General features: G+C 43.7%; 1 protein-coding gene across 8 annotated transcripts in view; it reads left to right on the top strand.

The window, feature by feature from the left end:
• Positions 1–5,344: 5,344 nt before the first annotated feature.
• The window catches only part of LOC147455664 (D-aminoacid aminotransferase-like PLP-dependent enzymes superfamily protein), a 55,255-nt gene continuing 35,494 nt past the window's right edge, over positions 5,345–25,105 (top strand). For 3 of the 8 annotated variants that reach the window (XM_086514400.1, XM_086514395.1, XM_086514401.1), the window contains exons 1-2: positions 7,777–7,898; positions 8,316–8,478. The gene's annotated coding sequence lies outside the window, so the exon portion shown is untranslated. Of the gene's footprint in view, positions 5,644–7,639; positions 7,696–7,776; positions 7,899–8,315; positions 8,479–25,105 lie in introns of those variants that run through there. The other 5 variants (XM_086514398.1, XM_086514399.1, XM_086514396.1 and 2 more) reach the window with 4 other exon arrangements.

The following is a 25,105-nucleotide window of genomic DNA, read 5'->3' as shown; positions in this document are numbered from 1 at the left end:
CAAAATCCAAAAATTCCTAAGAAGATCTGCAACTCTTCTAAGTTCTTAGGTTTAGGCCATTGCAAAATAGCTTGAACTTTTCTTTGGATCCATCCTGATTCCATCTTTAGAAATTATATGACCAAGATATTTCATTTCTTCAGCAAAGAATTCACATTTGAATTCCTTTGCATAAAGAGAATTTTCTCTGAGAAATTGGAACATCTTATTGAGATGTTCTAAATGCTCCTCTCAAGTATGACGATAGATGAGGATATCGTCAGGAAGGACTACTATAAATTTATCTAAATAGGGCCATAGAACACTGTTCATCAGCTTCATAAAAGTAATTGGTGCACTGGTAAACCCAAAAGGCATTACCAAAAATTCATAAAGCCCGTATCTAATCCTAAGGTTGTTTTTGCAACATCTTCAGCCCTTGTCCTAACTTGATGATAGCCAAATCAAAAGTCGAGCTTGGAAAATACTTGTCTCCCTCTAACTGATAAAAAATACCTTCCATTCTAGGCACATGGAACCTATTCTTAATTGTAAGATTATTTACTGCTCTATAGTCGACACAAAGTCGCATAGAACCATCTTTTTTCTTCACCAATAAGATTGGAGAAGCCCATAAAGAATTGATGGATTTAATGAAACCTTTATCTACATAGACTTGCAAATGCTTTTCTACTTCTAAGTGTTATGCTTAGCCTAATCTATAAGGTGGTTTACATGTAATCTTTGCTTCTTTGACTAAATCAATAGCATGATCTACTTCACCTCTTTCGGGAGGTAAACCCTTTGGCAGATCAATAAGAAAAACATTTGTAAATTATTTTAGCAAAACTTTAAAATCATTTTCATAATCACCACAAGAGGACAAATACAAGTAAGAAACCCGATCTTTCATTTCCACATCAGAGTCCTTATTTATAACAGATTGACACCAAAGCATATATACATCACAAGACCTTATATTTACAAGCTTTTGCAACTCAAGAGAACATATCAAAGGAATGTTCCGTACATCATGCTCACCTTGCATAACAAACATTTTACCTTATTTTTCAAGTTCTAGTGAGTTTTACGTATCTTTGTACCCTTTTGTCTCAACTTCCAAATTGGATACTAGAGTACCCATACTTCTTGTCTTTGCCATTCATCATGGAGACGACATATTGGTGAGCACTTGGTTGTTGAGAAAGTTTTGATTTCTTGACAAGAGTATAGTTTATAAAGTTATGTGTGCTAGTATCTATCAAGACCTTTTTCCATTTACAAATCCATGCATTTTCACTATCTTTATGACATGGATTTGCCTATCTTTATGACTCTTTTCAAGACCTTTATCCTTTTCATAATCTTTTCTTCTTTTGTTATTTGGAAAAAAGGGTACGATGACAAATAATTAAAGCATAAGTTTACTTTGTTGGCCTTTGCAAAGTCCTCTCGATTCAACCTAGGTCGTAGTGAGATCATGGTGCCACCCTCTTTTTAAAAAGTGGTTTATTCTCCTTATTAAATACGAATTTTCTTCTTCCTTTTAGAAAAGGCCGTGATATCCCTGTATCTGTGGGTTTAGGGTCAGTCTGTTTGGGATGTTTCAAGCGAGTATTATCTTCATAATTTTGTGCACAAATTTAATCGCCTCCACCAATTTTTTTAGTGCACTTCTTTTTACCTCTTGCTTGAAGTTTATATTTAATCCCCGTATAAAACCTCTAGTTTTGTGAAAGTCCTCTAACCCTTGAAGTCTAAGGATTATTTCTTTATATTTTGCAATGTAAGAAGGCCCCATTGCATAGCTTTATCTCAATCCTCCCAGTTTCTTTCTTGTCATTTTTAGGGAGAAAATTTTTCACAAAAATGCTCTAAAATTGAGCCCAATCCTCTAGAATCTTTCCTGATTCCTTGAGGCTCATCCACCATTTGTTCACTTTTGGCCCCAATGACAGACTAGCCTCAAGTGGATGGTACTCAAACGGGGTATTATTTAACCTATGAAGGTCTTGCCATTTCTGTAGGAAAGTATAGAAAGAGTCTTTATTTCCTTTTCTTCACCATTAAATTGAGGAGGTTTCATGTCTTTGAGGACAAGATTTTGTCTAGGTCGCGGCTAGGTATCAAGAGAAGATATAATATCCTTTCTATATACAATTCCACTATCCCTGGGCGTGGAAGGCATATTTGGATCTGATGGCACAAGAGGTTGTGTCACCGGCCGGTTTCCTTTCTACATGTAGTCAGTCAATTTAGTCATATTATATGTACTATCATCTCATGCTGCTCACAAGAGGGCACATCCCATTCTTCATTTATGTCTCAATACCATACATATTTTGGTTTTGATTGGTGTTGGTTTCAAGTTGCTTTGATTTTGATCCTTTTCCATTTTTTACTTTGGTGTTTTGAAAGAAAAACTAACTTAAAACTTTGAAAAAGACGTAAGAAAAGTTTGCTAAGAAAGCTAGGCACAAATGTACAAAACTTCCCTGGTTTGGCTTTAAAGATAAAAGCCAGAATTTGTGTATGTCGTTGTTGCTCGTTAATCACCACCAGCTATTTCAATTGGTATCGTCCTCACGCTTGTGTCAGTTTCACCTTATTGCTCGCCTTTGTTTATTTAACACCCTTCGTGCTTTATGCAGCAGGGATAATAGCTACACTATAACTAGCATCTCTTCACATAAGAGTGAGCAAGGGCAATTTGGAGGTGAGGATCTTGGGAAAATTATTGGTTGCTTCAAGTTCTTGGAGTAGCCCTTCAACAGTGATGCTATAAAGCATTAACTAGGCATGAAGGGATGGCGAGCAGTGTGATGTTGTGAAGCATAAAGTAGGCATGAAGGGGTGGTGAGCAGGCAACATAAGCGTGAAAGTATAGCGAGCTCAATATTGAACCGTAGTGAGCTTTGATACCAGTGTAGAGTAATGCAATAGAGAACACACACACACACAACCATCAAGCGTCCTCCTTGCTCTCCTTTTATGGCTTGTGGCACTGACCCCCTCGTGCATGGGAAAAATCCCTATGTGATTGACACCTGATTCTTATTCATGCTTAGAGGAGGTTCCCACGGCCATAACCCCTTATATCGATATTGCGTATGGCCGTGCATGTCCGCCCAACTATAGAGTACATCACAACGGTGCTCTTGCAGATGTCAGTCAACCTATGACAATCGCAAGCATTACGACAACCAGAGCCTTTCGTAATGTTGATTGCATCATATGGCTAGCTTGTGCTCTTGGCTGATAGTGGAGGAGGCTCATGCATTGCTATCCGATTTTTGCAAGCATTGATGCCAATTGGCTAAAGCAATTGCATTTTCTCATGGTGGAAGGCTCCTTTTGGTAGCTATAGTCAAAGCTTGATCCATCGTTAATCAGTGATGTTACAACATAAGCCTAGTGCACCCATCGATACTAATAGCAATGGCATCATCTACTCAACATCGTCATTCAATTTAGCACTCATGATTATATGGAAGCTCATCAGTATCTTCAACGACATTTGAACCTGAGTGTCATTTCAATTCAGTAACCACCACAAGTTGTTGCCACAACATAGTTTGAGAGCTACTGCATCACTACGAATTGGTATTCCATTAGTACTAATATAGCCTTACCGGTGATAAAGGTGACTGGAGGTTGTTCACACAAAGAATCAAGCACTCTTTCAATTTGACTGAAGAAAAACGTGTGTAGAATGAACACGCATTTTTGAGCAATTTAGGCACTGCCATTGTAGATAAAAGGCACAACCCATAAGATCCTTGACACACACTATGGACCAAGTAGCCATAAACACAGTATCCAAATTTAGGTTGGAGATTACTACACATGGAACAGGAAGACTATGCATCATCTTATGCTCAAAGATCCAAGGGAGATGTTAGAAGAAGGTGTGCCCAGTGAGAGGATGCAAGAGTGGCACCGCCACAACAAGGCACTTGGCACCATTGTGAGCGACCTACAGGATGATGTTAGTTACCACATTTCTGAGTTTAAAGAAGGTAGTCATGTGGAAAGAACGAGATAGACTATTTGTTGGAGAAGCCAAAATTTCTAAAATAAACTTGCTAAATTTTACAGACTGGAACTATAACAAAATGAATCCATTGTTCTACTAGTGAGCTAGTTTAAAAGCATCTAAACACAACTTCCATTATTATGTTGAAGATTCTAATTTAGATTGTTATCCATTATTATGTTACTACTACTGGTGGGTGTTATTTCCTCCATCTAGTCATGATGGTTTTGTCTATCAAAAGCCATTGATATGGCTTTTCATTAAAAGAACCTTACACATAAGGAGAACCTTGAACCTTACACATAAGGAGCTCAAGGTTCTCTCTTACAAAACAATGCAAGCATCTTAACATAGCCCGCAACCTCTCCGCCTCATGCTATCATATACTACCCAATCCTCATCTTTCCCATGCTTAACCTGATCAATTCAAGGAAGACCATGTAATTGTTCCATTGCCTCCTCACCTAATGTGCTCTCAATTGAACTTCAGTGGGGGGCGGCGGGGGGGAGAGAGAGAGAGAGAGAGAGAGAGAGAGAGAGAGAGAGCACTAAGCAAGCTCAATAAGGAAGACCGTGTAATTGTTCCATTGCCTCCTCACCTAATGTGCTCTCAATTGAACTTCAGTGGCGAGAGAGAGAGAGAGAGAGAGAGAGAGAGAGAGAGAGAGAGAGAGAGAGAGAGAGAGAGAGAGAGAGAGAGCACTAAGCAAGCTCAATAGGGTAGAAAATTTGTTCTCCAATACTGAAGCTCACATTACTTTTTCAAAAAAACTCACGTTTCCTCTAAAAGAACTGCATATTGAGGTCATAATTTGAGTTGTTCATATCCTCCACTTCAACTAAGTGTATTTCTTTCTCCCAATCCTTTGTCCTCTATTGAGAGGATGGTAAATTTGACGCCCCCTATCCCTTTGCCAAGGGTGTAGTGAGACACGTAAGACATTGACCAAACGACCCATGTGGGTCTCTACTTACTTGGTTTTCCTAAAGAGGGCTCCCCCATTGGCCCTCTAAGGACTTGGATGAAGGGCCCTTGCAGAAGGTAGAAACAAACCCATAGGGTAAATGGGGCCATATTAAGAACCTTTAAGCAAGGGCCTGGAAAAAAATGCAAACTTTTGTGTTTTTGCCTTAAAGGTGGACCAGTCCTGGATCACTAGGTGTCCTGCCACATGCTCGAATAGGGTCTACATCCAGGGCTGGCATTGGGCTTGAAATTTTTACTTTTAAAATCCTCCCGTGAGGTATTTTGGAAAAATTATTTTTTGAAAATTTAGCCAAAATTCAGCAAAATTTTGTCAAGATAAGCCAACGCGTTAGAAGAGCAATCGCGTGAGAAGAGCCATTGCGTGCCCATGAAGAGCTCGTGCCGATGCCGAACCACTCACGACAGTGCTTCCTAAGCTTGCGTTGAAGTCAAGAAGAGCTGCAAGATCGCCCTCGCCCTCGCTCTCAAGGATGGAAGTTTCTGAATCAAAAAAACTTGGGTGTTGTATCTTACTGTTGAAGTCAAGACCTTCGCAACTTTTGTAAGCAAAGTTTCCTTGCCATGGCATGGTGTGCTTGATCCACATGGAGTGGCAGCAAAAGCATACCTTCAATGGAGCCTTGCTCCTAGAGAACTGCCCGTAAGTGTCTTCCAAAGGAAGATTGTTGAGCCTCCCATTGGTACCTTTTTTGCTTTGCTTGTGCTGCATAGTCTTTTCTTTGTCTTCGTTGCTCCTTCTTAACAAGGGAGTGAAGCCTTTTCTTCTCCTTCTCTAGCTTGTGCTCTTCTTTTGCCTCCTCTTTCTTTGCAGTTTTTGCCTTCATGCTCTCCACATATTGGGATGATGTGAGAACCAGGCTATTGGTATAGTCCACAAATGCTTCTCGTGGTGGTCGGCGCACACAAACTTGTGTCATTGGAACATGTAGTAGATTAATGATTCTTGCTTCTTCATTTGCTTCTTGACATGTAAGAGGTCTTGCAGATGAAGATGGATTCACATTTTCATCTTTAAATCTGCACATGGGTGTTGTCCTTGAGGAAATATTCATGCCTTCATCCACAAATGTGCTCGCGGATCCTGTGCTTGAGGATACATTCATGGTTTCAGCCCCAAGCTTGCTCATGGGTCTTGTGCTTGAATTTGGGATCATGTTTTCATTCCTTGATTTGTTCACAGATCTTGTGCCCGAAGATGGGTTTATGGTTTCATTCCCCAATCTGTTGTTTATCGAATCGATGCCTCCATTCTCTAGTACTCTTGCTTTTGTGGTAATGTCAACATTCCTAATAAATTCTGGTTGTTGGAGTAATTCTGGCAAAATGTTGTTATTTGCAAAGTTATTGGTGACATTGTTAACCTCTTGCTGGATATCTACCATTGATGTTAAGACCTGAGCTGCCTCATCTTACATGACCGAGTTTGGTGGACTATTTGGTACTTGAGATATGTCTTCATCATTGTAATTGGTTGCGTCCTGGTTATCCAGGTTTTCCAAAGAGACAACTGCATCGGTAGAATCATTTGCTTCCTCAACAATCGCCATGTGATTGGAGGGCATACCATCAAATTTCACTACATCTAGATTGTGTGGCCATCCAGTTGCTTTAAACCAGATTTAATGTTGGCTTTTGTCAAAGATGACTTCAAAGATTTTGTTGCAATGGAGGCTAGTTTACTCTTACTGGCCTGAGAATGTGTTGTTCTTTGCTGCCATATGCCCCTTTCTTTGCGGAAGTGTACCTTTAGAGATTTGAAAACAGATACATCCAAAGGCCGGAGCTTGTGAGATGTGTGTGCAGGCAAAGTTACAATGTCGATGCCAACGTCACAAGCACTCGCAACCACCTCTAGTGAGACATGGCTACCATGCCCATCTAATATCAACAAATGTCTATTTTCAAAGCCCATCTCTTACATGACTGCACTTTTGAAGTGATTTAGCCAGGCTTGGAAAAGTTCTCCCGTCATCCATGCTTTTCTTTGCATTGCCATGGTTGCTCCTGGTTCACAATCTTCAATGCAAATGTCCTTCATTTTATTGCCTTTGAAGATGTAGTAAGATGGGATTGCTTGACCTGATGCATTCATGCAACAAAGAACAGTCATCCACTCTCTAGAATCACATGTAATTTCGTAAATAGCCTTGGTTCCTTTTCGTGCAAGGATTCTCATGCCTTTGTCATGCGAGCCTCGAAAGCCCGTCTCTTACGCATTCCATATGTTTGAAGGTAGATATTTGTTATCTGCATATAATTTTGCCAAATTGTCATGTAAAGATTTTACTATTTCTGGTCGGAATCTTGTAGCCCTTGATTTCTCAAGACCCTCTGAAACTCTGAACACCAATTGCTGATGACGCTTTCGAAAACCATCCCACCAGCATTTGCCTGGAATTCCGTTTGTGAAAAGTGCGTGTCTAGTCTGACACATTTTTGCAACCTTCAGCTTGACATCTACAACGGACACCCCATGTCCTGAATCACACTTGAGAAATATCCATTGGAGCAAAGCCTTTTCTTCATTCGTTGTTAGCATAGTCATAGGGCCTTCGTCTCTTTTTGCATGTTCTGCCCTCTTCCCAGTTTGAAATTGTAGATTTGCTAATCCAAAATTGGATTGAAATTTTTTGTAGAGAAAGCCCCTCTTCTTGAGCTGCGAGCGCCTTGGCCATGTCCTCTTCTGTCCATGGTAGAGTAGTACACCTTGCCTTCACAATGGATTTGTTGGCTTTGTCTTCACTGAGGTTTGAAAGCTTATGAATTGGTGCAGGTGTTTTTTGAGTCCCCTGTTTAGGGAACCGAACCTTTGCTTGAAGTGCAAGGGGTGGGCTCCCTCTTGTGATTGTTCCCTGCTCCTTCGTCCTTTGTTTTTGTGACTTGCACGAGAGGAAGGTGAGATGGTTGTGCATTGACCTGAGGATGTGTATCTGCCTCTGGTGTTTCTAGTCGGTCTTGCTCCACTTTTTGTCATGATCTACAAACAAGTGCATAAGAACTCAATGGCTTATACTAGAACTAAGTTTACATGACCTTAATGTACTGACATAGCCAAAACTTGTTCACTTATCTAAATTAGATCATTCACATGATGGAAAATACACATGTATCTTTACAAATAGGGCGATAAACATAATGAGAAGCATGAGCTTTCTTACTGAACAAAGATTGATCACATGATTAAAAATACATGTGAATGAGAACGAATAGGGTAATACTGAGAAACATACTTCTTGAAGGGCTAATTGTCTTGAATATCTCGAAGAAGATGCTCGTATTCCTTGAATGAGAACTTCTTCTTTTGAACACCAGGTGCGGTGTCTTCAAGGTTGGTTGAGAACTTTTTGAAAATGGCAGACTTGGTTGCAGGCATTGATAAAAGACATTGATGAAAAGCAGCTCTCTCATACAGCCTCGACAGAAAAGAAAACACCCCTGATTGCCTTTTGAACCTATGATACTAAGCACGCTACAGGTAAATCTCTCTCTCTCTCTCTCTCTCTCTCTCTCTCTGGTAGTCACACTTGTGAGGCCACATGTACGAAATTTTTGTCCAAAATGTAGTCTCTCAGCTCGTGGCCTTAGGCAGGACCTTCACATGGGTGATAGAATATTTTGCTAGACATGGGAGGTTGGAGAAACATTGGCACTGCCTTTGTCTTTATGTCTGTAAAATGTGGAGCCCTTATAAAGTTCTTTGATGAGCTATCTATCCAAAATGTAATCTCCTAGGTTGATTGAAGGATATGCCCAACATGGCTATTACAAGGAAGCTATGGGCTCTTGATGAAGGATATGGCCAACATGGCTGGCTCTTCCTCTGCCCTAGGCTATTTCAACCACATGCAAAGAGATGGCCTTTCCACACACACAAACTTTCTGTCAGAATGGTAGTCTCTTGGAACGCGTGAGTGCTCCGAACTGTGCTCAAGGTTCCTTTTACTTACGGAAGGGAGAGCCTTCCGTTCCTTTAGTGAGAGAGTGCAATGGACACAAACAAAGTGGATGAACACTGTGAATGAAGGTACATGAGACTGAGAGATAGAGAGAGAAGAATATGACACCAGAACGTTGTCGAACCCTCCTCCGAAGGCCCCACTCTCTATAGCGAGAGCGGTCTACTTATGATTGCACAAATCTCTACAATGCTTTGGACTTGCCGATAATGTCGACGACGATGAGGACAACGACGAGACGAGCTGAAATCTGAAAATGCTAATGGTTGAAATCTGCAAATCTTTATCTGTTGAATTCTGACTCTATGTCGGTGACGATGTCGATGGCGACGATGTGACGACGACGCGCTGAAAACGCAGATGTTGAAATCTGCGTTTTCCGGGCTGAAACTACGAACTTTGCGGGATCTGACCGTGCGGCAAGTATCTGCTGCGGGAAGGTGAGATCTGCGAGATTCGGGGGTTCTACTGTGGAGTCTGACTGCTGAAAACTGAAAACGCTGGTGCTACTGCTGCTTCTGTCGCGAAGATCTGCAAAAACACTAGGTCTCTGGCTGATCCAAAAACGCTAGGCTGATTTGGGGTTCTGCGGTGGAAATCTGCTAACACTAGGGCTGATCTACTGTCTACTGTCATCGTGAATCTGCAAGTGCAAAAACACTGGCTGATCTGATGCAAAAACGCTAGGCCTTCTGCAATGCTGAAAACGCTAGAGTTGTCACGGGCGTCGGTCTTGCTAAGAAGTTGCCCGTTGAGCAAGGTGCTCCTGCTGCCTCTCCTGCCAGAAAGTGCTAGCGCTAGGTTTCCATTTATACAAATGTAAGGTGCAGCCGAATGAATGTTTGAACTTTGCTCAAGATGAGTGCTCCGAACTGTGCTCAAGGTTCCTTTTGTTCTTATGGAAGGGAGAGCCTTCCGTTCTTAATGAGAGAGTGCAATGATCACAAACAAAGTGATTGGACACTGTGCGTGAAAGTGTATGAGACTGAGAGATAGAGAGAGAAGAATACGACACCAGAAAAGTTGTCAAACCCTCCTCCGAAGGCCCCACTTTCTATGGCGAGAGCGGTCTACTTACGATTGCACAAATCTCTACAATGCTTGGACTTGCTGACGATGAAGACGATGACGAGACGGGCTGAAATCTGAAAATGCTAATGGCAAATCTTTATCTGTTGAATTCTAACTCTGTGTCGGTGACGATGTCGATGGCGACGATGCGACGACGACGCGCTGAAAACGCAGATGCTGAAATCTGCGTTTTCCGGGCTGAAACTGTAAACCTTGCGGAAACTGACCGTGCGGCGAGGAACTGCTGCGGGAAGGTGAGATCTGCGAGGTTCGGGACTTGATCTGCGGTGTCTAAAGGCTGAAAACTGAAAACGCTGGTGGTTCTTGATGTTCCATCGCGGTGAATCTGCAAAACGCTGAGGTTGATCTGCAAATCAAAAACGCTAGGGCTGAATTCTGTGCTTCTGCAAAAACGCTAGGCTTCTGATGTGTCTTGCTGTCGCCGGGTTGGTCTGCAATGCAAAACGCTGGGGCTGATCTGCAATGGAGAAAAACGCTGGTTGTCCTTGGCTGAAAACGGGGGGGGGGGGGGGGGGGGGGTCTTGCTGAGAAGTTGCCTGTTGAGCAAGGTGCTCCTACTGCCTCTTCTGCCAAATAGTGCTAGCCTAGGTTTGCTTATATACAAACTTACTCAATTTGCCCTACCTACTTTCCAACAAAAGTCACTTAAAAATAATAAGTGAAAAATGTCAAAAATAGGGAAAATAGGCTAAATGCATTGGAAAATTCTTCTGAAGGATTCTGATGGAATGCTTATGATCATGCTGTGTGCAGCAAGAGGATATGCATCTACACTAAGTGTCTGGACATGCACGGTCTGCGAACAGACTCACAAAAGTGCGAGATCACTTCTAAATCTAGACTGATTGGACTGACTGAGCCCTTGTCGTGCTGTAGCTTGTCCACGGACACATAGGGTTGGATGTGTCACGTGACAACAAACTTAGTAAATTTGCCCTACCCACTTTCTAACAAAAGTCACTTAAAAATAATAAGTGAAAAATGTCAAAAATAGTGAAAATGGGTCTATGCACTGTAAAAATGCTCCTGATTGGTTCTGACTGCAATATGATGATCATGCTGTGTGCAACCGGAGGATATGTATCTACTCTATGTGAGTGGTCATGCACGGTCTGCGAACAGACTCATAAAAGTGCTAGATCCCTTCCTATTCGAGACTGACTTGACTGAGTGAACCCTGGTCATGCTGTAGCTTGTCCACGGACACATAGGGTTGGATGTGTCACGTGACATCCCCTCCTTATCAAAGTGAGGTACTGGTACCGAACTGTATGGCATCGAGGGAGATCGCCAATAACATCCGGAATCCTGGAAAGGACTCGTCGCCGGCCCACTCTGATGCGTGGGTCAGGCGATACTTGAACTTCATAAAGGTCTACAATGCTTGCTTCTATGGGCCGTGCCGAAAGCGATAGTCTTCTGTGGCTGCTTCGATGCTTCATCTTTGTCCATAGTTATGCATCTACCATCTTAAAGAATCTCCGAGGCTGAATATTCTTGAAACCACTTTCAACACAAAAACATGAATATACCTATTCCATGTAAAGTGACTGGAAAAAATCTTGTCTTCCTAAAAGACTGTGCATGCAATGTAGATGAACAAATTGATGGAGTGCCAAACCGTTCACCACACACACGCAAACAATGAGACCGACTCTTGTCTTTCTGATCTAAATCAATCAACTGTGACAAATCATAATGGAAATGTCCATGCTTGATGCTCAATATTTCTTGTGCTCTTTCTACGATTGTGTCGTGCCAAGGAAGAGACATGGAATGTGACTTCCTTGAATGCATACTTTTCAGCTTTTCATGAGAAATCCGCATACACCCGTGCTCATTCATGAGTGAATCGTGTTCAACATACAATATGTCATGCCTAGGAAAAGGGATCACATGAAGATGCTGACTAAAATACAGGAAACGATCACGAATGAAACACTCGAACAATGCATGCTGACGAATCATTCGAACACATAGTACTTCCTGTAAGGGTTCTTTGGACCTAGGCTCGAGAGCCAAGATCGGTTCGTCTTGTTTGATCGAATCTGCCTTGGGAGGTGCTATGGACCTCGACTCGAAAGCCAAGATCGATTCTTCGTGATCGATCGAATCTGCAACGAGGTTAGCTTCACTAGAAAAAGTATCCACTAAACCATCATCCTTGTGAACAATCACATCATCTTTATCGTGCAAATCATCATGCTTGTGAGAAATCACATCTTGATCATGTAAATCTCATGCTCGTGAGAATCACATCTTGATCATCATGCTTATCATTATCATTCAAGTCATCATGCTTATCATCATGCAAATCTTATGTATCATGCTTTGGAGAAGACGAGACCGAGAGAGTCTCCTTCTTCTGAATCCATTCAATCTTCGCCTGCACATTAGAAATGAGAGATGGAGAATGAACACTTGCTCTCCGTGAATGACAATGGGAGAGTCACTTTTGGCATTGAAAGTGAACGTATTTTTCGTCCAATCAATGAGAGGGTTATGCTCACGAAACCATCGAATGCCCAAAATCATATCACATCCTGAAAGAGGAGAGTGTCACAAGACGGACACCACGTGCCAATAGAAAAGAGCAGACTGAAAAGACTTTTAACACTTCAATAACAACTGAACTGAAAGAGAGAGACGACACGCGACACGGAGTGGCGGAATTCCACCCCAGAGAGTATTGGCCCCAAACCTTGGCGCCCCTTTCGGTATTTCTTTATATTGCATCAACACAATACAAGCCGGTACTCCCAACTCTGCACCTCTCCAGGAAGCTTCCAGAGAATGAGCGGGTACCACGTGCCAATAGAAAAGAGCAGACTGAACAGACTTTTAACACTTCAATAACAACTGAACTGAAAGAGAGACGACATGCGACACGGAGTGGCGGAATTTCACCCCAAAGAGTATTGGCCCCAAACCTTGGCGTCCCTTTCAGTATTTCTTTATATTGCATCAACACAATACAAGCCGGTACTCCAGACTCTGCACCTTCTCCAGGAAGCATCCCAGAGAATGAGCCGTAATCTCATATTTAAAGGCCCTTGGCCTAAAGAGCAGTTACAGTAAAAAGCCTTAAAACTCAAAAGCATCTGGTCCAAAAGCAAAGCCAAAAAGCTGCCAGCGTAAATCACGGATGTCACGTGACACATTCCAACCCTATGTGTCCGTGGACAAGCTACACCACAACAGGGTTCAGTCAAGTTAGATTAGCAGTGATCTGGCACTTTTGTGAGTCTATCGTAGACCGTGCATGCCCAGTCACTTAGCATAGATGCATATCCTCCGGTTGCACACAGCATGATCATCGGAATTCCCATCATAATATATTAGCATCAGTTAGGGGAATTTTCCAGTGCATTTAGCCTATTTTCCTATTTATTGGGATTTTCACTTATTATTTTTAAGTGACTTTCCTACAAAAGTAGGTAGGGCAATTTTGCTAAGTTAATATATAAGCAAACCAAAGTTCACACTTTTTGGCAGAAGAGGCAGCAAGAGCTTCCCGCTCAACAGGCAACTTCTCAGCAATACCCCCCCTAAGCAGTAGAACCTTGCCGTCAACCTCCGTTGCTTGGCGTTTTCCCTTCACAGCAGATCCATTGCCATCAACTCCCCTTGGCGTTTTTATCCCCAACAGGCAGCCCAACCCTAGCGGTTGTAGCTGCCATCACAAGCTGCAGTTAGACAGCGTTTCCAGCCCCCAAGCAAAGAGGATCCACCTCAGCGTTTTTGGTAGCAAAAACGCAGTCCAAGAACCTGCAGATCCTCAACATTTGTAGCATTCAAAAACGCCAGCAGATCAGCCATCTCAGCGTTTTGATCAGCAGATTTTCAGCCTTGAAAAACTCAGGTTTTTCAACAGAAGAATCGCAGCAGAACCTCCCCAAGTTGGTTGCAGAAGTTCCCCCAAGATTAGCCTCGAAAAACGCAGCCAAAACAGTCCAATTTCAGCCTGGAAACAGTCCAAGAAATTCAGCATCTAGAAGATCTCAGATTTCAGCCAAGTCGTCGTCGTTGTCGTCATCGGCATAGACCAAGTTGCATAGTCCATTGCATACGCATTGTACACCTTTGTGCAATCAAAGAATAGACCACTCTCGCCGACGAGAGTGGGGCCTTTGGAGGAGGTTTTACAACCTCTCGGGTGTTGTATCTCTTCTCTCTCCTTCTCTCATTCTCATTCACTTGCACGCACAATCCACTCACTTTGTTCGTGACCACAGCACTCTACACACGGAAAGCTCTCTGTTTCCCTAAGAACTAAACGGAACCTTGAGCAATAAAGATCACTAATCTTGAGAAAATACAACATTCATTCCGCTCCACCTAACATTGGTATCAGAGCAAGGCCGCCAAGGGGTGCGCCCGCAGAAAAGGGTAGAACTCGGGTGAAGAGAAGATCCTTCTCCAACGCGATTTGCAAGCGAAAGAACACCTCAAGAACCCTAGATTCTCATGAATCAAGGACCTCAAGAACCTCAAGAACCCCAAGAACCCCAAGTTCCTCGTGAACTTAAGAACCCAAGACCCCCAAGAACCCACAACTTCAGAATGGTCATCACTCGAAGCGGAATGGATACTTCGCTTGGAGGTGATGAGCATGAGAGAGGCGAAGAAGAATTTTCCACACCAGGAGGTTTTTCCGACCCTCCCTCTTCACCATCTACGACAAAGATTGCACTAACTCCTATAGAGGAGTTAGAACAAGAAAGAGAAGCAGACAGAAAAGCCTACGAAGAAGACATGGCAGCCATCGAGCGTAAGTACCAAGAAAGAATGGCAGCCATAGCGCGCGAGAGCAAAGCAAGACAAGCAGATTTTGATCGCGAGATCAAAGCACAAAAAGAAAAGAGTGACCAACACATGAAAGAGTTCTTGCGACTCTTTTCTATTGTGCAGGCGCAGTTCGCACAAGATCAGGAAAAGTAGACTCTCTCAGTCTGTACTTCTCCAAAGCATGAAACACAGGATTTGCATGATTGCTAAGCATGATGATTTGGATGCCAAAGACAAGCATGATGATTTGCAAGATCAAGATGTGATTTCTCACGAGCATGATGTTTTACATGATCAAGATGTGATTTCTCACAAGCATGATGAGTTGCATGAAGAAGATGTGATTGTTCACAAGGATGATGTGTTAGTTGATGCTTTTTCTAGCGAAGCTAACCTCGTTGTAGATGCGATCAATCACGAAGAATCGATCTTGGCTTTCGAGTCGAGGTCCACAAATCCTCCACAAGAAGATTCGATAGATCCCGAAGAAGCGATCTTGGCTCTTGAGCCTTGGTCCAAAGAACCCTCACAGGAAGTATTATGTGTTCGCATGATTGATACGCACGCATTGTTCGAGTGTTTCATTCGTGAAGGTTTCCTGTATTTTAGTCAGCATCGTTATGTGATCCCTTTTCCTAGGCATGACATATTGCATGTTGAGCACGTTTCTCTCATGGATGAGCACGAATGTATGCAGATTGTTCATGAAAAGCTGAAAAGTTTGTATGTAAGGAAGTCACATTTCATGTCTCTTCCTTGGCATGACATAGTTTACGAAAGAGCACATGATAGTATCAACACCAAGCATGGGCATTTCCATTGTGATTTGCCACAGTTGATTGATTTCGATCAAACAGAAAAGATTCGAGCGCATTGTTTGCCTGTGTTTGATGAACGGGTTGTCACTCAGTCTCTATGCTCATCTACATTGCATACACAATCTTTAGAGAAGACACGATTTTTCTCCTTCACTTTACATGGCATGGGTATGTTCATGGTTTTGTGTTGGAGATGGTTTCAAGAATTTTCAGCCATGGAGATTCTTGAAGACGAAACAAACAGGACTCTAGACGAAGTTGAAGCAAGGAAGGAGATTCAGAAGACTTTGTGTCGCTTTCGGCGCGGCCCAAAGAAGCAAGCGTTGCAGACCTTTATGAAGTTTAAGTACCGCTCGACCCACACATCAGAGTGGGCCGGCGAAGAGTCCCTTCCAGGATTCCGGATGTTGTTGGCGATCTCCTTGACGCCATACAGTTCGGTACCAGTACCTCACTTTGAAAAGGAAGGGATGTCACGTGACACATCCCAACCCTATGTGTCCGTGGACAAGCTACACCACAGCAGGGTTCAGTCAAGTTAGATTAGCAATGATCTGGCACTTTTGTGAGTCTATTCGTAGACCGTGCATGCCCAGTCACTTAGCATAGATGCATATCTTCCGGTTGCACACAGCATGATCATCGGAATTCCCATCAGAATCCATTAGCATCAGTTAGGGGAATTTTCCAGTGCATTTAGCCTATTTTCCTATTTATTGGGATTTTCACTTATTATTTTTAAGTGACTTTCCTACAAAAGTAGGTAGGGCAATTTTGCTAAGTTTATATATAAGCAAACCAAAGTTCACACTTTCTGGTAGAAGAGGCAGCAGGAGCTTCCCGCTCAACAGGCAACTTCTCAGCAATACCCCCCCTCATCAGTAGAACCTCGCCGTCAACCTCCGTTGCTTGGCGTTTTCCCTTCACATCAAATCCATCGCCATCAACTCCCCTTGGCGTTTTTATCCCCAACAGGCAGCCCAACCCTAGGGTTTGTAGCTGCCATCACAAGCTGCAGTTAGACAGCGTTTCCAGCCCCCAAGCAAAGAGGATCCACCTCAGCGTTTTTGGTAGCAAAAACGCAGTCCAAGAACCTGCAGATCCTCAACATTTGTAGCATTCAAAAACGCCAGCAGATCAGCCATCTCAGCGTTTTGATCAGCAGATTTTCAGCCTTGAAAAACTCAGGTTTTTCAACAGAAGAATCGCAGCAGAACCTCCCCAAGTTGGTTGCAGAAGTTCCCCCAAGATTAGCCTCGAAAAACGCAGCCAAAACAGTCCAATTTCAGCCTGGAAACAATCCAAGAAATTCAGCATCTAGTAGATCTCAGATTTCAGCCAAGTCGTCGTCGTCGTCACCGTCGTCGTCATCGGCATAGACCAAGTTGCATAGTCCATTGCATACGCATTGTACACCTTTGTGCAATCAAAGAATAGACCACTCTCGCCGACGAGAGTGGGGCCTTCGGAGGAGGTTTTACAACCTCTCGGGTGTCGTATCTCTTCTCTCTCCTTCTCTCAGTCTCATTCACTTGCACGCACAATCCACTCACTTTGTTCGTGACCACAACACTCTACACACGGAAAGCTCTCTCTTTCCCTAAGAACTAAAAGGAACCTTGAGCAGTAAAGATCACTAATCTTGAGAAAATACAACATTCATTCCGCTGCACCTAACAACGGAAATCCGTACAACTGCCACGTTATCAGCTAGCGCAAATCGTGGGAATCCGTACAACATGCCACGTCATCATGCGAGCGCAATTTTTGGAGATCTGCCACGTCATCAGTTTTTGCGTGTGTGCGGGTCTTGCTTTATTTTAATCCTTTATGTTACTTGGGGCCCCATCGGACGGGGTCCCCATAAGTTGGGAGGACTTCTTTTGTTACTTGTTCTTCTTAGGGTTTAGGCCCCTCGGCTAGCATCTTTAAGTTGGCTCCATTCTTTAGGCTTTAACATGTCAGCAATTTGTGACAGAGAGAGAAAATTTTTTCTACGGAAAGCAGCTTGTTGAACTGTAAACAACACATCAAGGCACTCTTTCGTGATGAGAGAGTCCATACCGGGAGCAAAGCTAGAGACCTCGAGAAGAGATTTCTGACTAACCTCTAGGCGGGCTTTCTCAACAAGAGAGGAACTAATCACATCATGCATACTGCCTGGGTCAAACAATATGACAAAACACTATCCCGTCATATGACCTTAACATTTAATGAGAGACTCATCAATGGGCTGGTCAGGAGAAACTTGGGGCACACTCGTGTTGTCATTTATTGCATTGACAAAGGAAGTGGGTTCTGTGGATTCTTTAGATTCATTCGATTCAAGCTTAGGACATGTTCTTTTTATGTGACCCTTAATGTGACAATGAAAACAACGACCTTCCTTAGAATAAGTGCTTTGCTCTTCCAACGTGATGTATCCTCCTACAATTCCTTGTGCTACCTTTTCATATGGAGTGAGCTTAGGTTTAGCAATTGTGGTAGCTTTACCCTTAGGTTCACTTTCAGAGTTCTTGTCACAAAACGGGAGCGTACACGAGCACTTAGATAATCTGAAAATTATAATTCTTTGAAAACATGAGAGAAGGGAGAAGATCGACACAGTATTGGGAACCAGAAGATGGGCTGGTCCCCCCCTCCCGTTAAGAGTATTCTTTTATTCAGGGAGAATCCTTATACAAGCACGAGAACCCGAGGAAACCCCTCCGTTCTGTAATCTTAGACCCGAAGGTCGTGCTTTCCCGTAAAGGGCTTGGGCACAAGGCCGTTCCTTCCCGTAAGGGACTTAGGCGCGAAGCCGTACTTTCCCGTAAGGGACTTAGGCGTGAAGCCGTACTTCCCGTGAAGGGTCTTCCCGTAAGACGGGAGATTCCTGCAAAACAAACCACACAGAGCAACAATCTCAATGCGTATCAACACCTTATACCTGTCGCTCCTTGCTCGGAGAGTCGACCTCCGTACTCAGTCGTCACGCGAACACTTGCAACTTCCGTCGCCAGTCTCTGCTCCAGAAGCCTAGCGCTAGTGCTTTTCTGCTGCTTCCGGCTCCTTAAGCTGAAACGCTGGCTACCCTTTTATAGGGTCTGGCACCCGACGGGAATAGAGCCGAAAAGCGGAGCCCTGGTGCCCTAGAGAGAGGAGAGAGAGAGATCGCAAATCAGCCCCCTGCCTTGGTTTTAGCGCTTGTTTTTTTTATAAGGGCCTTGCTTGCTTTATTTTATTAATAAAAGGGCTGGTCACTTTAAAGTGACCGGCCACTTTATAAAATAAAGTGTGAACCTGTTCAAACTTTAAAAATTCACTCAGTTAGTTAAAATAATGCTACACAGACACATTCCAGGCGTCCCCGGGTGCAAGACACGACACAGATGCAATGCAGACACAGACACCTCGCGGGAAAACATCTGTCCTCCCGCGACTGTTCCTGCTTTTCGTAAAAAGCTTCATTGAACCCATCTTTATTCTTGTGCTTGCGTTCTTACGCGTATTTTCTTACTCAGTTCGGATTTCCTTCTTAGCCTACGGGATGCCCCCTTACTGATGCACCCGTCACCCATCATGTGACGCATCAGGGGCACTGGTAACCCGGCCCTTTCCACCGAACTTACGGAAACTCCTTCGCGATGTTTACCGTCACCCATCAAATGACACATCAGAGTTGTCCGTTCCTGATGGCAGTTCTTGTAGCTACAATCTTTTAACAGTTGTTAGTGCACATAATAAAATACCCTAAAAAAGAGATTTAATCATTAAAAATAAGAAAATAGTCCAATCAGCAATAGTTCTTTTCTGAGAGACTATTGGAAGATTGGTTAGAAGAGTTAACGTTCTTACCATTCTTATCGTTCTTGTCATTTTGAGGGTTTTGCGAAGTCTGAGAGGTACTTGTGGAAGTCTTGTTTTCCTTATTCTTTCCTTTGTTGTGCTTTATCTCTTGTGCGAGAGCAATCGCTACCGCCTTGTTGAGATCGATTGGATCGAGCACCTCGACATCATACTTGATGTACTCGTCAAATCCGCTCCTAGAAGATAGTGCTTCTAGTTGGATAAGACGTGAATCACAGCCGAGAGTTCCTTTTCGTAGATTGATGCATGCAACTGTGCATCCTTAAGCCGTCTGCTTTCGTATGCCACTGCATGGCCTTCTTGGTTTAACACTGCGCCGATGCAATCGCTTGAAGCATCGCTGTGAACCTCAAATGGTTTCCTTAAGTCAGGCACTATCAAAATAGGTCCATGGCTTAGCAAGTACTTGAGCTGATCAAAACCTTCAATATTATGAACATAATCCCAAAAAGCTACGTACATCATGTACCGTAGTGGGAATAGGCAAATCTTCTACCACTCGGATCTTGGCAGGATCCATACTCACATTATTGTGAGAGACTATATGGCCGAGATAGTGTATCTCAGAGAGAAAGAACTCGCTCTTCTTTGCATTCACATGCAACTCATGCTTTCGCAATTCTTGAAACACTAAGTCCAAGTGCTTCCGATGTTCCTCTTCTGACTTAGAGAAGATGAGTATGTCGTCAAAGAATACTCCCGTACAAGCTCGATACGGGCTGAAAATGCGGTCCATCGTGCGATTGAACGTTGCAGGAGCATTGGTCAAGCCGAAAGGCATTACCAAAAATTCATATAGTCCAAAGGTTGTGCGGAAAGCAGTCTTATGGACATCCTCAGGGGCGATCCGTATCTGATGATACCCACTCTTTAAGTCTATGCGACTAAAGACACTTGCACCCTGCAACTTATGAAGTATATCATCAATTCGAGGGATTGGAAAGCGATTCTTGATTGTGATCTTGTTTAAAGACCGATAGTCTATGCACATTCAAAACGTGTCATCTTTCTTCTGCACCAGTAGGACTGGAGAGCAGTAGGGTGAAGCACTGGGCCGTACTAACCCTTTCTCTAGAAGCTCGTTGACTTGCTTCAAAATTTCCTCTTGCTGAGCAAGACTCACCCGATAAGCGGGTTGATTGGGAGGCGAGCTACCTGGTATGAGATCTATGCGGTGATCTTCCGGGCGTACCGGAGGGAGTTCGTCAGGAAGTGTTTCCGTGAAACAATCCTTGTACTTTTCAATAAATTGAAGACGCTTAATTTCCAGACTAGAGAGAGAGTCCCTACCAGTTTTATCTTGTGCAAAAATCAAGTAAGCAGAAACACACTTCTTCATTTCTTTCTTAATGGAGATATGGCTTACAATTGGGAACTGCCAATCTCCTGCATGAGCTTGAATCTTTATTATCTTACCCCCATGATCAAAAGTGAGGGTCTTTTCCACATAATCAGGAATAGGTATCATGTGAAAGTGCCATGGCATACCCAAGATAATGTCACATCCCTCGATGGGTGCCATAAAAAATGATTCGCGGTCCTTGTACTCGCCAATCCGAAGATTGAGCTGTCCTTGCACGGGAGGTACATTGGTTGTCAACCCCTCGAATGCCGATCTGGATGTAACCGGTGTGCCAAGTTGAGCCGGGGATCCTGGATCATAAAGAATCAATACTCGTTGGCTGTTCAAAGGCCCCCAGTCCTTCAGAAGTTGACGCTTCTCTTTCTCCGTTTCTGTGTTTCCTTGAACATCTAGAATTGAGTTCGAGCTTGGTGGTGCGGATTCCTTCCTTGCTTTCTCTTGCCTCATAGAGGCTTGCTCTTGCCGTTGCTGCTTTAGCGGGCAATCCGGTTTCATATGTCCTTTCTCGCCACAATAGAAGCATCTTCCTTCCTCTCTGAAAGTTTGAAGTTGAGTAGGAGAAAGATACTTAGTTCGCTTGCCAGTGCCCTCTTGCTTCTTAGAATGATCATCGTCTCTAGATGGAGGACGTTTTCTTCCTTGGCCCCCATGGTCATCGTAGACCCCTCTTTGTCTTGCACGGTAAGTGCTATGCTTTATCTTTCTGGGCGTCCCAGTTGAGTGCAAATCCTCAGCAATGATTGCTGACTCCATCATCCTTTGAAGAGTATCATGCGGATACACCTTCATACTCTTTCAAAGCTGCGGTTAGAGACCCGCTTCGAACTTTCTTTTCTTTTCCTCGTCGGCAATCTTCATGAAGGGAGTGACCTTCAGAAGAACCGACCAATACTTGTCCTCATAAGTCGTTACTCTTTCATGTTCCTTCTGGGCAAGCCAGTCCCATTCCTTCCGTATGTCCTGCTCGAAGTCAGGTGAAAGAAATTGTTCATAAAATTCAGATTTGAAGCTCTCCCAAGTTCTGGCCTGAGAACCTTCTAGAATCTTGGCTAACCACCAATTACTTGCCGTTTCCTTGAGGTGCATCCCCACATGGCGTAATTTGAATTTTTCTGTGAAGTGCCCATTGGTAAAGGCGACTTCAAACTGTCTGATGAAGGACAATGCTTTGGAGATGTCTCTCCGTCCGTTGTAGGTTTCGAACTTGATGTCCTTGTCGCCTGATTTGAAGACTCTCATTCGATGTTGAGACTTGCGACCTTACTTCTTGAATCGAGGCTTATCTTTAGGTTGATGTAGGGTAGTGGCAGTAGTAGCTGCTTCCTTCTTCTCACGAGATGATCGAGAAGTAGAAGTATAATCAGGAGAGTAAGATGGAGATGAGATAGAGATGTCCTTGCTCTCGTCTAGCAAAGAGAGCGCTTTTTCCCGCCCTTTCCTTGAAGTAGGCCGTTCATTCCGATCTGAAGATCCTTTGTGCACCTCGGCACGTTCTTCTTCTCTTGCCTCCTGTGGTCTCACGCCAATAGTGTTGTCTGGATGCTTGGCTGCATCAGTTCCATTCGTTTTCTTCATTCCGCCCAAAAGCTTTTGGACGTCTGGCAACAATAAGATTTGTTGCAGCTCCGCAAGCTGAGCTTGCACTTGTTGAAGCTCCTCTTCAACGCTTCTCCCTTGGCTCGACATTGTTCTTCCCGTTCTTCCCGGAATCGTCCTTCTTTTCAGAGAAAGAGAGGAGTCCGATACCACTGTCACAAAACGGGAGCGTACACGAGCACTTAGAAAATCTGAAAATTATAATTCTTTGAAAACATGAGAGAAGGGAGAAGATCGACACAGTATTGGGGACCAGAAGATGGGCTGGTCCCCCCCTGTTAAGAGTATTCTTTTATTCAGGGAGAATTCTTATACAAGCACGAGAACCCGAGGAAACCCCTCCGTTCTGTAATCTTAGACCCGAAGGTCGTGCTTTCCCGTAAAGGGCTTGGGCACAAGGCCGTTCCTTCCCGTAAGGGACTTAGGCGCGAAGCCGTACTTTCCCGTAAGGGACTTAGGCGTGAAGCCGTACTTCCCGTGAAGGGCCTTCCCGTAAGACGGGAGATTCCTGCAAAACAAACCACACAGAGCAACAATTCTCAATGCGTATCAACACCTTATACCTGTCGCTCCTTGCTCGGAGAGTCGATCTCCGTACTCAGTCGTTACGCGAACACTTGCAAATTCCGTCGCCAGTCTCTGCTCCAGAATCCTAGCGCTAGTGCTTTTCTGTTGCTTCTGGCTCTTGAAACTGAAACACTGGCTACCCTTTTATAGGGTCTAGCACCCGGCGGGAATAGAGCTGAAAAGCGGAGCCTTGGCACCCTAGAGAGAGGAGAGAGAGAGATCGTTGGGCTTGGCGCTTTTTAGAGAGAGGAGAGAGAGAGATCGCAAATCAACCCCCTGCCTTGGTTTTAGCGCTTGTTTTTTTTTATAGGGGCCTTGCTTGCTTTATTTTATTAACAAAAGGGCTGGTCACTTTAAAGTGACCGGCCACTTTATAAAATAAAGTGTGAATCTGTTCAAACTTTAAAAACTCACTCAGTTAGTTAAAATAATGCTATACGGACACATTCCAGGCGTCCCCGTGTGCAGGACACGACACAGATGCATTGCAGACACAGACTCCTCGCGGGAAAACATCTGTCCTCCCGCGACTGTTCCTGCTTTTCGTAAAAAGCTTCATTGAACCCATCTTTATTCTTGTGCTTGCGTTCTTACGCGTATTTTCTTACTCAGTTCGGATTTCCTCCTTAGTCTACGGGATGCCCCCTTACTGATGCACCCGTCACCCATCATGTGACGCATCAGGGACACTTGTAACCCGGCCCTTTCCACCGAACTTACGAAAACTCCTTCGCGATGTTTACTGTCACCCATCAAATGACACATCAGAGTTGTCCGTTCCTGATGGCAGTTCTTGTAGCTACAATCTTTTAACAGTTGTTAGTGCACATAATAAAATATCCTAAAAAAGAGATTTAATCATTAAACATAAGAAAATAGTCCAATCAGCAACAGTTCTTTTCTGAGAGACTATTGGAAGATTGGTTAGAAGAGTTACCGTTCTTACCATTCTTACTGTTCTTGTCATTTTGAGGGTTTTGCGAAGTCTGAGAGGTACTTGTGAAAGTCTTGTTTTCCTTATGCTTTCCTTTGTTGTGCTTTATCTCTTGTGCGAGAGCAATCGCTACCGCCTTGTTGAGATCGATTGGATCGAGCACCTTGACATCATACTTGATATACTTGTCCAATCCATAAAGGAATGCCTCCTTGCGCTCCGCATCCGATTTGCGTAATTAAGTGCCGAGCTGCAAAACACGATTAGAGAAAGACATAACTGACATACCGCTTTGCTTGAGACCGCACCCATCGTCCTTCAATTGTGCGAGATACTGGGTGGCATAAATCGCGTCTTGAGTTTGTCTTGGAAATCGGCCCAATTGAAGGAAAGGGGCGTGAATTCGTCAGTTTCCTCTAAGTGCACGGCTAACTGTGCCTCTTGCCATGCGTGGTACCAATTGATGACATCACCGGCAAGGTACATAGCTGCCGTCAAAACTTTGCTATTTCCTATCTTCTTAGTTGTCGTAAAATAAGCATTAAATTGATGCAACCAAGAATGAATAACCGTAGCATCGATCTTACCATTATACTTACTGAACTAGATCTTTTGTGTGATTGGGTTGTTGGAGTCTGAATCTCAACTTGATGAACTATCAACATCTTTGGCTGGCTCGGACTTTGAGGCAAGAACCTGTCGAACCAATTCTTGTGCGCGTAGGTCTCTCTGAACCTCACGATTGGCCTCCAAGGCCGCTCGTCTTTCTTCAGCTGCCTCCTTTCTTTGTGCTTTTCTTTCTTTTCGTGCATCGCGCTCGCGTTTCAAAGTAATGCGAGTCGCTTCTTGTTGTGCTAGCGCAACGCGATTCACTTCTTGTTGTTGTGCCATCATGTCCATCATCGACTTGACCAAAGCCTCCATAGGATTTGGTACAATCCCTGGCGTAGATGGCGTTGGGGGAGGGTCAAGAAAACCTCCATGGTGAGAAAATTCTTCTTCACTACTTTCATGCCCATCACCTCCATGCGAAGTATCCATTCCGCTTCGGGTGATGACCATACACTGTGATCTTTGGTTCTTATGATCACGAGGAACTTGGGTTCTTGTGGGTCTTGGGTTCTTGAGGGTCTTGAGGT

Source organism: Adiantum capillus-veneris, chromosome 6, assembly GCF_014529385.1.
Source record: "Adiantum capillus-veneris isolate H3 chromosome 6, ASM1452938v2, whole genome shotgun sequence".
NCBI classification, from domain to species: domain Eukaryota; kingdom Viridiplantae; phylum Streptophyta; class Polypodiopsida; order Polypodiales; family Pteridaceae; genus Adiantum; species Adiantum capillus-veneris.
This window is presented reverse-complemented; position numbering and strand designations above follow the sequence as displayed.